Raw genomic sequence first — 16,826 nt, 5'->3', positions numbered from 1 at the left:
CAGGGACAGCAGGGTGCAAGGAGGATCAGGCCAGGGTGCTGAAAAATGCAGTTTTTGACGTCATGAACAAGTTTTGGGGTCTCCATTCAGGTTCAGTGTTGCGTCGCCATCGTGAAGACCCAAATGCAGTCGAAATTGCAAGTGTTGCAATTTTAGGACGCTACAGTAGTAATGGAGATTTGAAATTAGTTTCTGATTGGACCAGCGAATTTGATTTGATTCTGGAGCAAGAAGAAATAATCAAGCATGCAAATGAACAGGTTGATGTTGATTTCCTTAACGGTCTGCTTGATTCATTGTTCAAGGTTGAGGTTGACCATGCAAAGTTTATTGTTGAGTCCAAGGCAGTTACAGATGCCAGATGGATAGATTCAGTTGAAAATTTGGAAGAGGTAAAGGCATTCAGTTGGCCAACAGACAAAGAAGTGGACAGGTGGCAAGTCATGCTAAAGCCAAAGAAGAAATCTCGGGTTGAGGTTGCTACCCAAGATTCCTCACAATAATCCTAAGCTTGTTGAATCCTCAGGTTGAGTTTGCCACTTTTACTGATCAATTATGTTGAACTTGAAAACTCTTATATAGTTATAATAACTCAATTGTTCAAGAATTTGATAAGTGCATAGTTGAATTGCATTGTGAATTTACTTTCTGATATCATTATGAATATAATATCAATATCATTTGCAATTTGAGATCTTCACATAATTGTGTTTGTGTTGAATTTATGTTTTCACTGTGAATTGAATGGTCAAGGGTTTTTCAATTTACATATGTATTTGGGTTGTGTATGTAATGGCATTATTCATAATTTTGTTCGGCATTCCTATTTATCTGCAAATAAATCTTATTGAAGTATATTATTAGGTTGTCCTTGAATTGTAAGTGACTCTATGCCCTAGGATAAGGCACTAGTCTATTGTCTTGATGTTTTACTAATTATGTTGTATTCATATCTATTGTGGTGTTTAATACTTTCATTCTTAATACTCTTATGATTTTATATGTTATGGATGTTTATGTAATATATATAGAGGTGTTCTATGACTATGTCTATAATCCGCCCACCAATTACAATGAGGTGAATCCTTAATATGATTCCAAACTAACAGATGAAAAATTACATACACCATAACAATGCAACAAATGAAAAAAGTTAAATCTCATGATTCTGATCATTTGAAAGAGATAGAATTATACACAAAATAAATTTATATATAACTCCTTTAAGAACCTGCACAAAGCTTGACACTAATTGCTTTTCATTTGCTCTGTGTGATCAATAAAATAGTAGAATGAAATATTCATTAACTATGATAGAATTATACACAAAATAAATTTATATATAACTCCTTCAAGAACTTGCACAAAGCTTGACACTAAATTCTTTTGATTTTCTTTGTAAATGACTAATAACTATATAGTATACAACTTGCTCCCTTCACCTAGAGTCTAGAATCACTACTAGAACCAGAAAAGGAACCCCAATGACTATACAACTTGCAAAACTACTTGAGCCATGCCATTATCACCCTAATGCCTTTTGATGGAATGTGAGATGTTACATTCTATCCAATAGATCATTTCCAAATAGAGGAGGAAGCCTTCATGCCTAGGAACAGAGACAATGGAAAGAGGAGCCCGAGCCTTCATGCCCACGATCAGGGAAAGTGGAAATAGGAGCTTTAGGGTAAATGTAACATGTTGGGGAGGGGTTGCACCTTCCATGTCATCACAAAGATGACTGGTTGCCACTCCCCACCCAAACAAATCCTTCTTTCATTCCTCCACGAGCTCCTTATTCAAACCCCTTGCCATCCTATGGCAGAGTAGAAGCAGAGGATGTGCCATGCTTGGCCTTTCTTGACAAGAAAAGGCTTTCACACCCCCTCTGGCAATCCTTCTCACTTTCACAACCCCTCTGACAATAAATAAACTCACACAGAAGAAAACAAAAAAACACCCATCCGGTATCACAGAGCACACAACAACTCCATGCACAATCCTGCTCAAACATCATCTTCCTTTCTGAGAAAAAAACCACTCTCAGAAAATGAAAAAGGTTTCTTTTCTAAGTTTCTCTTCTACCAATTAAGTCACCACTCCATTATATTTATAAAATTTTCACACTTCATTTGGTGATGCTCATTCACGTGAAAAATCATTATTTTGGTATTTTTCAACATGACTGTAGACTCTAGAAGTCATGCCTATCAAATCCACTGCATCTTGCTAAGGCTCATCTATTGTGAATGATTTAATTATGATTTTATTCCTCCTTGATTGGACAAATTCTGCTTCAAAATACCTGACAACAAGCAACCTGAGCTCTTATTTCTCAAAGAAATTCATGATCTCCCATCTCTAACTCAGAAGCTATCAAATCCTTTTATGCCTCTGAAATTGTTGTCCTTGCTTGTCTAATCAACCTCGACTCAAGAGAAACCTTCAAACTAGTCCCTTAGGAATGAGTCAACATCCAAGTCTTAAAAATTTTAGGTTGTGAGCTAGTGACTAGATAGTTTGTGGTTAAGTTTTATGGTTATCGCCAGATCACGAGGTAAAATGTCTAAAGACGTGATCAAGCTGCGAGCTAGCGACAAGTTGGTTTGGGTTTACATTGCAAGGTCTCTAGCTTTTTGGGTGTTAGCATTTTATGTTACCGAGCTGGAGATTGTTAGTGAAATTGCATTGGTCACGAGGTCTCGAGTTGGTCTGATGTCATACATTATAGCCGTGAGAGTTAGCGAGTAACTCATTCTATACAGTTGTCCCTAGCTCTCATGTTTGTTTAATGTTAGCATTTTTAGGTCACAAGCTAGCGACTAGACAATTTGTGGTTAGGTTTAATGGTTATTGCCAACTCGCGAAGTTAAATGTCTAAAGACCTGATCAAGCCGTGAGCTTGCAATTGAAGTGTTAGCGGTTAAGAGATAAACAGTTTTATGTTGGCGAGCGTGCGACAAGGGTTAAAGTTATCACTATCTCCAAGTTGCTACGGTGATGAGGACTTAACATTTATGGTCGAGAATTTGTGAGTGCCAATTCAATTTCCCTTAGTCGCTATATCAGGTTAAGAAGGCTTAGCATTTTCATCTTGCGAGCTGGAGATAAAGAGAGTCGTAAGGGCTTGTCACTAGGTCGTGAGATTTTCTAATGGGTAGTCTTCCAGGCAGAGAGTTGACGACTGTGTGCCACGTGTTTTAATTACTTAAAGTTAATATCTTGAAATCACTAATATTTTATTTTTATGGTTTGAAAATAGCTTGAAATCACCAATATTTTATTTTTATGGTTTGAAAATAGCTTGAAATCGCCAATATTTTATTTTTTATGGTTTGAAAATAGGTTGAAATCGCCAATGCAAATATTTTTCTGGTTTTAAAAACATTACCATTCGCCCATGCAATTATTTTTTGGGTTTTAAAAACAGTACAATTCATCAAGATTTTTCACAAACTTTGAGTGATCACGACTAATTCACCAATGGAGATTATTATTTTTCTTCGTAAACCACAAAAATTCACTAGTAAAATTAAAATTTTCCTCAGAATTATACAACTTTCGCCAGGTTTTTACACCTTGTCCAACGGGGGGGTTTCTTAAAGTTTTCCCTGCCCTGTGGGTAGTAAGGTGTAGAGAAACGATGTTGGATTTTGAATTTTTCACATAGTTCTCGCACATCTTGGTTCTTGAAAGGTCATCCATTATCTGTGATGATGGAGCTTGGAATGACATATCTGTAGATTAAATAATTAAGGATAAAAGAGGCAATTTGTTTCCCAGTCATTGTGGTCATGGGGACTGCTTCAAACCATTTGGTAAAATATTCTGTTGCAATAATAATGAACTTGTGTCTATTTGAAGATGAAGGATGTATTTTTCTAACTAAGTCTAGTCCCCACTGGCAAAAGGGCCAGGATTTTGTGAATGGTTGCAGTTCTTGTGTTGGCTCATGTATAAAATTGCCATGGATTTGGTATTTAGGACACTTCTTTGCAAAATGATAAGAGTCATTTTCCATTGTTGACCAGTAATATCCCATTCTTAGAAGTTTTTTAGTAAGAGTAGGACCACTTGAATGTGTGCCACAGATACCTTCGTGAAGCTCTTGTAAAGCGGAGTTAGATTCATTATGATCAAGGCAACGAAGAAGAGTACCATCTAGACCTCGATTGTACAGAGTATCAGCAATGAGAGTATAATGGGCGGCTTGTCGAATAAAGTTGTGTTTTTGGTTATGGGATAGGTCAATGGGTAGGATATTGCTTTAAGATAGTCATATATTGGTCTGTATAACAGAGAGTCAGAATTGGTCAAGGAATATATAACATGGGAATCGGAATGGTCATAGGCTGGGGAGAACAGTTGCTCTACCAGAAACTCATAATGATTCTATTGCTCTGGTATTTACAGTAGAGAAGCAATAGTAGCCATTGCATTGGTTGCTTTGTTGTCCAACCTTGGTATTTGCTTGAAGGTGATGTGTACAAAATATTGTTTGAAATCATCCACCATCCATTTGTATGGTAGTAGTTTGTCATCCTTTGTCTAATAGTCATTGTTGATTTGATTGATGACTAGTTGTGAATCTTCGTGGACTTTTAATTCTATGATTCTCCATTCCACAGCCATTTTGATACCTATAACTAGTGCCTCATATTCAGCAATGTTGTTTGTGCACAAAAACATGAGCCTATAAGATCTTGGTATGGTGTGCCCTTCAGGAGTGATGAATAGAATGCCAGCACCTGAGCCATGTTGAGTATAGGATCCATCAAAGCATAGGGTCCATTATTTGGTGGAAATAGCAAGAACATCCCTGTTTAGAAATTTGATCTCCATTGGTTGTTTTCTCGATAGTGGTGCTTCAGCTAGTTGATCTGTGATTGCTTGTCCTTTGATAGCTTGTCGCTCTGTGTATTGGATATCAAATTCACTGAGAATCATGACCCATTTAGCCAATCTACCTATAAGAGCTTCTTTGCTGAGCAAATATTTGAGAGGATCATTTTTTGCTACTAGCTTAATTGTGTGAGCTAGCATGTAATGTCAGAACTTTTGAGAGGCAAATACCACTGTTAGACAAGCCTTCTCAATAAATGTATAGTTGAATTCATATCTGTTTAATGTTCTACTGATGTAATATATAGCTCGTTCCTTGCCTTGTTGATCTTCTTGTGCTAATAATGCCCCCAGTGATATATATGTTGTTGAAATGTAGAGAATGAGTGGCTTCCCTTCTATTGGTGGTACAAGAACTTGTTGGTTTGATTAGGTATTGTTTGATTTGATAGAATGATTCTGCACATTTGGCTTCCCATCTGAATGGTACATTTTTATGTAGCAAATGGTTGAATGGTAGACTTTTATCTGCTAGTTGAGCGATAAATCGCCTGATTGACTAGAGTCGTCCTTGTAGAGATCTAAGTTGGCTGATGTTCTTTGGTGGTGGCATCTCCATTATGGCTTGTACCTTTGTTGGATCCACTTCAATGCCCTTTGCTGAAACTATGTAGCCTAGTAATTTGCCTGATGTAACCCCAAAGACACACTTCTTAGGGTTGAGCCTGATTTGTAATTTCTCCAATCTGTCAAAAATCTTTTCTAAGATGCTTAGATGTTTTGCCAAGGTAAATGATTTAGCTAGTAAATCATCGACATAGTCCTCCATGAAGGTATGCATCATGTCATGAAAGATTGTTTTCATTTCTCGTTGATAAGATGCCCCTGCATTCTTTAGGCCAAAAGGCATGATATTCCAACAGTATGTTCCCCAAGGACAGGTGAATGTTGTTCTATCTTGATCCTCTGGGGCTATCTTGATTTGATTATAGCCCTAAAAACTATCCATTAGTGATAGAATTGCATGGCCTACTGCGAGGTCTACAATTATGTTGATACTAGGCAAAGGAAAGTCATCCTTTGGACAAGATTTGTTGGCATCTCAAAAATTGGTGCAAATTTTGATACTATCATCTGGTTTGGAAACTGGTACAATTTTGGAAATCCATTCAGCATAGTCGATAGGTCGAATAAATCCAATGTCTAATAGCTTCAGCTCAGCTTTCATCATGAGTGCTACATGTGGATTCATCTTTCTCGGTTTTTGATTGATTGGCTTAGCTCCTGGAGCAATGGACAAGTGATGCATGATTAATTGTGGATCTATCCTTGGCATATCTGCATATGACCAAGCAAATTTGATTTGCTTTTCTTTGAAAAATTTGACAAACTCTGATATTTCTTCCTCTATTAGAGATTCTACTAGGTGTATGTTTTTGGTTGCTTCTGTTGTACCAATGTTGATTGATTGAGTAGGCTCAATCAGTATGGGTGATCGCTCCTGATAATGTTCAGGAAGAGTGTCAAGTCTCCCATATTTAGGTGCCTTAAAAAGGTTTTCACCCTCAGATGCGTCCTTTATTTTTACTTTTTTGTGGTCTATTGCTGCCATTGACTAGTTTTCAGCAATAGATCCTTTATTTTGTTCATTTTTGTGACTGAGAGACTTGGCACTCCCTTGATTTCATATGTCATTACTTTGTTCACTGGTAGAGCTTGTTTCTAGGTTAACGGTACACAAGTAATGGATAATACATTCATCATTTAGGAAAATTGGTATGTCATGATTTTCAGGTTTGTCTCAGTCTATGAGGTCAGAAAAGATAAGTGGTAAGGAGTCATTAGGTGGATCAAGTTCAGCGGTTGTAAGTGTCAGGATGGAGGTATCATCGTGGTTGGCTAGGATATTAACTAAGTTAAGGATTTCGTCAAGGTCTTCGATGGTATCATCTTCTGTGTAGACTTGCTCATAATGTCGCTACTCATTTTCTTTGGTGTCATAGATATTATGTGGACCAAATTTAAGGAGTCTAGGTTCTGTGTCGTATTCTTCTTGAGATATGGGTGTATGACTGTGATTTGTAGCAATATCTTCAATAACATTGGAATAGTTGCCCCATTCATATTCATTTGAATTAGTCTCAGAGGTATTATCCCAAATTCTAGCAGTGTTGTGGATGGGTATGTTGTAGGGTGAAAACAGGTCTTTGATGATTGATACAAGTCTAATAGTTTTCTTTGATTCAGTGTCAGATCATGCTTCCACTCTTTGCATTTGTTCATATATTGTCTCTTCTCGAGGAGGAATGATGTTATCAAGAGGTGATTCCTCTTTGTCAGTCACTGGTTCTTGAACATGATGTACTTCGGCAATAGATGCTTCCTTCTTTTGATTGATGCGTTTCTCTTGATGTTGCTTTTATTCTTGATTTTCACGTTCTTTGTGTAGTGTCTCTGATGATTCAAGTAGTGCTTCCTACCATGAGTCCTCCTTGTATTTCTTCTTTGCTTTCCACTGAGGTTTTTGGTATTTTCTTGGTGTCTTCCTTAGCGGTAGAGTGTATTCATAGCCCAATCTTGTTTTGTCTTTACTGAATTGTGAAGGAGGATCTAATGGTTCTATGACGCCTTCGTGTCGTTTGCTGATAGGTCCTTTGTCATTATATCCCATTTGTTGCATGATCAAGTAACCTTTTCCATACAAGTGTGTTGGTATAGCTACCTGCATAGTAGTCGCTCTATCTTCTTCCTCATCATTGTATAGCCAACAAAGGATGTCTTTTTCCTCTGATTCATGTGCTAGGGTAAATTTGCCATCAAACTTGGTGATGGGTTGTGTTGCTTGATGTGTTGATGTTGTAGGTAATACATGAGATTTAGGTGATGCTGGTAAGTTGGTCAAACACAAGGGTTCCAAAGAGTATTCTCCCATGCCTTTCTCTTTGATTTTCATTTTCTATTTGAAATCCATAGATAGTGGTTTAGACTTTTCTTGCTGAATAGTTGGTGCTGAGGAACTTTGTTTTTCTCTATTATGTGGAACTAAGCTGTCTTGGGCTGCCCCCATAGAATTACAATGTTAAAATTTGTTATGATTTGCTGATACAGAAATCTCTTGTCCATTGTAGGGGAACTTAACACACTAATGATAAGTAGAAGGTACTATGTGCATTTCATGTATCCAAGGTCGAACCAATAAGATATTATATGTGAGGTCTATGTCTAAGACTTGACACATAGTGTCCTTTTGTATTGGTCCTACTTGAATTGGGTGATCTTTCTTCAACATTACAATTTCTTTGGATGATCTTTCTTCATCATCATATGCTTTGATAGTGATCCTTTTGCATGGATCAATAGATTGCTCAAAGAAGCCTAATGCACAGATAAATTTCAAGGTACAGATATTGAGTCCATCTCCTCCATCTATTAATACTCTTTTGACTCGATGCTTGTAGACCAAGACTTCAATATGGAGTGGAGTATTGTGTGGATGGCTCAATGAGATATTATCATGCTCAGAAAAGGTAAGGTTATGAGGCCCTATCATATGAGCCACCATGGCTTGGAATTTGTCAGCATCCAAATCTTGAGGTACATTTGTCTCCAAAAGTGCTTGTTCTAAGATGTCCTTGTGTTTTGGTGAAAGTTTTAGCAACTCCAGTATAGATATTTGAGCAAGAGTTTTGCACAATTGACTGACTAGATCATATTGCATTTTGGGTATGGTGTGTGTTGTTGACGTATGCCCCTTCAAGACATATTTTTGAGCTCTGGTTGTTACATTGACGGAATCATGTTCACGCTTGTCTTTGATTGTGATGACGTTTACTTGATTGTCCTCGACTGATATATGATTAATGGTGTTATTGTATATATGATTAATATGAGCTCCACGTGTATCGTTTGAGGTTGAAGCTCCATCCTTGTTGTAGTTGGGAAGAGGATTCTTAAAGGGTCCATGGTCACCATTTGTCTTGAGACCATCGACTATTAAATCGCCTCTATCAAACATGTCTTGAACAATGTTTTTCAGTCTCATGCAATCATTTGTTTGATGACCTTTGTTGCGATGAAAATCACAAAAGTGTGAGTCATTCCACTAGGGTGGTTTGATTTGTGGTTCAAAGTTGTTGACCGCAGGTAAGGAGATAATTTTGTTTGCCAGGAGTTCTCTGAATGCTGACTCCAAGGATTTCCCTAGTGGTGTGTAAATGCATTTTGGAAATTTGTTGGTGTTACCTCGTGAATTTGTATTAGGTCCTCAATTGGTGTTATTGCTTTGGGTATTGTTGGCATCATTTGTGTTGAGTTGATCTTGATTGGTATTTCGTGCATAAGTGTTAGTGCCCTAGTTAGCGCCTTTTGGATTCTTTGTAGCTTGAGGATTACCTGATAATGCTAGCACTGGTTGCTTGGATTTTGCATCATTTGATTCATTTCCTCCTTCATTTCCATTGTTTTTATTTCTGGTCCAGAATCTGGATTTGCCTAAGTTGTTGTTGTTTTGGTTGTTTTACTTGGATGAACTTGTTCCTTCTTTGAAGAATTTCAATGTTCCTTTCTTCACACATGCTTCCTCTACTTGGATGCCATTTTTAATCAATTTGGCAAAAGATGGTATGCATTGAAGTTTGAGTATGTAACTCATCTCACTATTCAAGTTGTCGATGAAAATTTATGTCTTTTCCTTTTCGAGCACATCTTGAGGATATCTCAAAACCATACGTCACCAATGTTGAAGGAATACCATGAATGTTTCATTGTTTTTCTGCTTGGTATTACAAACATCTAGCATAGTGATAGCATGTTGAATGTTATAAGAATATTAAGTTATGAATTTGTTGACTAATTCATCAAATGATCTGACAGGAGGTGTGATTTTGGATAACCATTCCATTGTTTGTCCTCCTAAGCTTCTTGGGAATAACCTTATCAAATAGGTTTCATCATGGGCAAATTCAAGACTCATGGTACAAAATTTTCGAACATGATCACGAGGACCGCTTTTCCCATCATATTTGTCAAATTTGGGAATATCTGAGTTTGGGGGAAAAGGTACCATGTTTAACCATATGTCAAAAGGATAAGGACAAATTTCAGTCAAGGAGTACCGTACTGTTGTCCCTTGTTGCATGTCTTGCATTTGTCTTTTCAACATTTGCATTTGTTGAGTGAGAGCAATCAAAGGCGCATTTGTTTGTCGAGGGAAGAGTTCTTCCCTCGCATTGTTTCTAGGCTAAAATGGCATGTGTTGGGGTATGTTTTGCTTAGGGATGTTTTTCTCATGTAAATTTTATTCTAGTAGATCTTGCTCAGGTATGGTTTGTTCAAGGTCACGTGCTTCCTCCTCTCTTTGTCATTCTTGATAATCATAATGTTGAGACCTTATTCTAAATATGTCAGTATCAAAGTCTTCAGGGAGTTTAACTCCTTTACTTGTGAGCATGAGTAGATATTTTTCTTTGTTGTTCTCCATGAGTTTTTCCACAAGTTTTTAAAATGAAGCTCTTTCTTGACACTCTTGGAGGAGTTCTTCAGAAATTTTGGTGTCTTCTAGATTTGGATACTCGAAAGGATTTGATAATCTTCGATTCATGCTGGACTTTGGTTGCATTTTGCTTTGTTTGTTTCATTGAGAGCGAGTAACAATGGGCATCTAGTAGAATCTTTCTATGACAAAAGGAATGAACTCCTCTTCGATGTTTTGTTCAGGGGTTGGTGGCTCAAACTGTGGTATGTTGTAAGTGATGCACTCTTTGGAGAATAAGGCTGGATTGATCTTGCCTCCTTGATTTAGGCATTGACTGAATGCTGATTTTTGACAGAATGCTCTACTCAATGGTTCCTTCTCAATTTTTTTTGTTTTGTCTTGAAGATACAAGAACATATGATGAAAGAATGTTCGATGAGATTTGAAGAGTTGGAGATTGATGTATAAAAATTTATTCCGTTTGGCAAGTTTCAGAGAATTGGGTTCTTGTTTCCTCAACTTAGTGTTATGATAAATACTCTTTCTTCTCAAAATATGAGGATTAGTCATGCACAAGTGATCAATGGTTTCCTTTGATTTGTTTTGGATTCTAGTTATCTTGTTTGGAAACTCAAGTTTTACTTTATCAAATGAAGGTTTAAATGCCCCCTCACGACAGAGTGTGTCAAATGATATGGAATATGAGCTTTCCTGATATGGAAACTCAATTTGACAACTTGGAGTGTTAAAAACAAGTGTGTTTTTGGATAGAAATTCATTTGATTGAAGGATCTATTGATACTTGTGATGATGTTTCCCGATTTTGATAGGAAAGATGTGTTTTACCTTGCGACTAGTTTTTAGATTTTGACAACTTTGTTTGACGGGAAATTGGCTTTAGGAATAGTTTTCGATACTCTGTTTTGATTTTCTGCTTGATGAAGTTCAGGCTAAGGAAAGAAAGCTTCCTAAATTGTTTTTAGATTTTTCAAAAATACCTTCTGTTTTGCCCCCTATTTTCTCAGTTTTTGCTATGCGCTGAGATAGAAACACAATGCGCTACTGAATTTCCTCAAAGTGCTAGAGAAAAGACTCCACGCGCTAAGCTGCCCTCTATGACGCGCTAACTGGTTTGTTTTGAATTTGTCTTGGTCTAAAAAGTTATGCGCTAATATGGGTTGTCAATGCGCTAATTGTTGGTCTCTAAGCACTAACTCCTGATCCCCACGTACTAAGCTGTTGCTTCAATGCACCAAAATGTTTTTTAAAAATGCTACTTTTAAACTGCTAGATTTGGATTTTGATGAAGCACTAAAGTTTAGACTTAATGTGCTAAGGTGAAGGTCGAGTGCGCTAAATGATGGTTTGCGCTAAGAAGTTACTCTTACGCGCTAAACTGCCCTGATAGTTTGACTTGGTTGTTTTTCTTCAATTTTAGAACTTTATTTTCAATGATGATGGATGATTTTCTGAAGTAATAAATGAAAGCACAACATAAAAGACACAACAATTTTGCTTAGTCTAAACAATGAGTGTATGTTCTACGAGGATGTGTTCAAATCCCCAATATTTAAATAAGTTTAGATACGACAACATACAAATCAATCAGACTCTTTATTCAAGGGTCATAAGTAATATCATAACCCACTAGTCTTGATACTCCATCAGCTCAAACAACCTTGTCACCCCCTAGGGGGCGCCCATTTTTTTGCCTTTTGCCAGAAATTAACCCAAAGTTAATTGCTTCACAATTGAGTAGTTATCTTGGGAGATATATGGTGAGCAATCTTGGGGGTGGATTCTTCCCCGCCCTTGCACTATGATATTACAAATGTTTGGATACTAACTCGACTCAAAATTTCTATGGTAAAGTTCCTAATCAGGCTTCCCATTCGACCGTCAGTGATAAAATCCCCCAGGAGGCTTCCCAACCTTTAGAACAAAGGCTTTATGTATCTCAAGGATATTGGGGGAAGGCTAATCGCTGCGCGCAACCGTCGAAAAGGACTTTCGTCACTTTCCACTTTTGATTATAGTGGGTTGGAACACTTGGCGTCAAAGACATTTCCCACTTAGGTTGTTCCCTTCATACCGACCAAAGAATGTCTTTAAGAGTTTTTCAACCCCTCGGGAAGGCAGACCTGCTAAAAGATTTCATACAATAAACACTGAAAGTCTAAGAGTGGTCTGATTTTTTCATCACCCAGTTAAGGGGAGAGCATATTCCTTCCACTTTCGTAGCAAAGCAAACAAGTGTTCTTTTTAACTTTTTATTGCAATGATTTGTTAAAATCTATATGGAGATGTTGCTCCACAAAAACATGGTGTTTATTTTATCCCTTCAAAGAAATGATTTTCTGATCTAGAAAAAGAACTTGGTCAACAAAGCAACTTTGATGTTTATTCAACAAAAGAAATCGATCAAAAGGAGAAGATCTTCCCTCTTTAATTGTGAATGAACTTGGACATGTGTGATTCTTTTACTTTACAAGAAAATTGAAGTGGATCCTTTTATGCACCAAAGGATGGTGAAGTTCCTTTTAAATCCCTCTATTTGAAATAATAGAAAGATTTGTCTTGTTCCTTTTATAGCCCAAAATGAAAAAATTTCTCCTAGAAAAAGCAAAAAAAGATGTTTTTGTGGTTCTTTTTATTTGCCCAAAATAAGGTGAGTTCAATTTTATCCAACAAGAATTAAAAGACTCTAAATTTTTAACCAACTCTAACTAATTTAGTAAAAATTTAAACTATTGTAATTCTTAGACTAAAACTAAGCTCCACCTATAAGAAATTGTCAAAAAATCTTGCAAAATACCAATCAAAACAATTAGAAAAACATTTGTTCGTGTGGACTTCTACAAGTCTAGATTTAACCTCAGTTACAAATTAATTTTTTCTTTCTATCTGTGATGTGCTACAGAAAAGACTATATGTGCCCCAGGATAACAGGGATGCGCTATCGGATAGACTCAATGCACTAAAAAGTTTTCCGACTGCACTGCTCTGTTAAGTTTCCACACTGAGACCTATAAGAAAATGTTAAAAAGTATATGCACTAAGTGATGGTTTGTACGCGCTAGGAAGTGAGTCCCACGCACCGAACAGTGAGCTGGATGCACTGGAATGTTAACCAGATGTGCTAAAGGATGTTCCCCATGCACCGATTCCTATTTCCCGCGTACCTGCAAAAGTGATTAAATTTAAAAACCAATTTGATTAATGGGGTTGAGCCCCACGGTGGGCACCAAAAATGTATGCGGGAAAAGTGGGGCTATGAAACTCAAAATGTGAAAAATGATATTCAAGGGGATTGTCCACACACCCACAGGACTTATTGGTGCAAGTTATGGAGTCATGAAGAATGACTCAACTTCCCAAGGTAGGTTCCATGGTTCTCTATCTCACAAGGTCCTTCAAGCCAATGTCTTTTCTCTCAGATCACTGAGCAAAGTGACTTAGGGATGACAAATGCAAGAATGAGGGATGCTTTAGATTGATATTAGCATGAAATGCATCCTATTTATGCATGATTCTACAAATGAGTTTAAACTAGATTATAAGATGACAAGGTGAGTAGCAATACTATCCCAACATGATATACTAGTTAATGATTTAAGCTAATGATAATAGAAATGCTCTAAAATCCTTATTAGATTAATTCCTATTACAAAGAGAGGCTAGATGCATGCTAAATTGAGTATGTGTGATACTAAGAGATTGGATGATTAAAATGGAGGTAAGAGAGCTCTATTTATAGAAGAAATAGGGCAATGGATGGTCTGGATTGAAGGACCCAATCAAGGGTCGGGATTGAAAGTTATCAATCCATGTTTACAATTTCCACCAATGAAATGGTGATAATTGTCAACATAAGACTGCTTGAGAGGAGAGATAAGAAGCATTAAATGCTTGAGAAGACCTCATGGTTACCTTAGAAGGTAAGGGTTAAGGTTAGGTTAAGGTTATCCATTGGATAAAGCTTTTACCCAAAGGATAAACTCTTGTGCAAAGGTTAAAGGGATAACCATGGTCAAAGCAATAAATGCTTGATGAGACCCCTGGGTTAGAAGAAGTTTAAGTTAGGCAAAAAGTCTCTAATCATGCCACTAAGGGTTAGTTAACCATTAATGGTTTGAAGACTTTGGGGATAAATTTGTAGGAGTCCTTCCAAATTTGGGGGTATTCAACAAGTTAGCTTGTTGAAGGCATAAAGGCTTTAATGCAATTTCAAGACTTTACTCCAAATTTGAGAAGTGACCTCCTCAAATTTAGGGAAATGGGATAATTGATGGGTTTGGGTTAATTGATTAGGATTATATGGATTTTAGAAGAATTTAGGAAGAGGGTTAGGATGCAAGTGGGAGATGTAGGAAAATGCAAGTGGATGGGGGATAATCGGATTTAATTAAAATAAATTGCTTTATTTCAATTTGGTTGTAAGTTGGGAATTTAAATAAATTAGATTTATTTAATTGGGGAGAACTATTTAATTAAATGTAAATTTAATTAATAAGTAGAGAGAAGGGATTTAATTAAATAAAATGATTTATTCAATTAAATGACATAAAGGACTTAAGTGAACTTAAATAAACAAATTGAATAATTTATTTAATTAAATAGAAGAATGTGGATGATTTAATTAAATTAGATTTAACTAAATAGAGGAATGAGAATAAAATGAACATTAAATATTCATTTAGGAATATGGTCATTTTTATACGTCTACACCGCTTGATCACATAGATATTTAGTACATGTTTGATAATATATATGACATAAATAACTACTTCCTAAATATCCAATCTCATTTATCAAGTATGAACTAAAATGAACATATCCATATACATGGCATTCATGGATTTCTCTTTCAACAATTTCATTATACTATTAAGTCTAGTCTATTATGCACTAACATGATGTGTTGTATTCAATGAGTATAACAATTATCTACTTTCTCTATTGATTTGTTTTTCTCTTTTGTTTAATCTAAAATATTGTTGTTTGACTTATTTCTCTATTGATGTTTAATGATTAAATAAGTATAAATATGTTGTAACAATGTAGAAAATCATGGAAGAAGGCTTTTTTTGTTAGAAATATATAGAAGCATTTATATTTTATCATTATATACATTTATTGAATTCATTCCTAACAATCTCACTCTTCGTATCATTCCACCATTTGTATTTTATCTTTACATGTGTTGAACTACCTAGTTTCAAAGAAATGAACCACAATTTGAAAGCATTGGAATAGTGTTTCAAACCACATAGATAAAGCAATAACCACCAACCTGGGACATGTGGCATCCACTCAGAGTTATTGGGTTGATGTGGTGGTTGAGGTGGTATGAACTGAGGTTGCTTGAGCACTACTATTTCTCAACTTTTGGTGCTTTCAGTAGTCTCGCTTATGGATCTTTGAGTGAATTATAGCTCAAAATTACAGTTAACTATCATTTTGGGGTTGTAATTTAAAAAACAACTAAAATAAAATAATACCTTCGCTCAAAAGTATCCTTCAAGTGATTGTACTATTTTATTTGATAAAATGTTTTGATTTGGATCTTCGCTTGAAGGTGGCATGCATATCACCTTTGAGAAAAGGCATACCTTTGAATGATTGCATATCTTCTAATGAAAGTAGTACCTTTTTTTGAAGGTTGCTGCCAATGTTTTTGGGACTTCTTGGATTTTTTGAGTGCCCGAAGTTTGTAACCCATTATTGTGGGATCACCCAAGCCCTTCATTACTTTAATAACTTAAGTTAAACTTAGGTTCTATTTATCTTTTATAAGATTAGGTTGATAATATCTTATGTTGTCTCATTCATTATGATGAGAAAACTTGGCAATAGTTAATTTAATCTTGCATAAGGATTTACTCTAGGTTGTTTTCATCCTTTCTATAAGGATTCATAGTATTCATTTATATCATTAATCCTTGTCCAACAATACAATTGTTAGGTTGTTGAGCAGATCTATCATGCTTGACCTCCATTTATGACAAGTGTTTTTCTTGTAGGTGATTCATTGACTTGTGTGGTTAAACAAATAACTCCAATAAATATCTTTGATCACATGATGAGAGTATGCTATTTTGAAAGTAAGACGATTATACAGTTATGAAGTTAATAAACCCATCTTCTTCCCATTATAGTTAAAGTTATAATATAATCTTCATCTTATAAATTAAAAAAAAAGAACAAAAAAACTATAGTTATTGTATCTCATCATCTAATATTCAACCCAAGGAATCTTCAATACAAAATATTATAAGGACATGAAACTACATTATCCCTTTTCAAGAAACAATATTAAGGATTACTAATCATGAAATATATTTCATTCATCATTTTCAAGAACAAGAATGAATCTTTTTATTCATCACATGCCAATAGGAGAAACTTGTTCCCCACCCTACAATAATGGCATCATAAGGCCTTAATAGGCTCTACTCATACCCTTAAGCAAGGAGAACCATTCCAACCCAACACTTAAGGGTAAAATCCC

This window comes from Cryptomeria japonica, chromosome 4 (genome assembly GCF_030272615.1).
Source record: "Cryptomeria japonica chromosome 4, Sugi_1.0, whole genome shotgun sequence".
NCBI lineage: Eukaryota > Viridiplantae > Streptophyta > Pinopsida > Cupressales > Cupressaceae > Cryptomeria > Cryptomeria japonica.
This window is presented reverse-complemented; position numbering follows the sequence as displayed.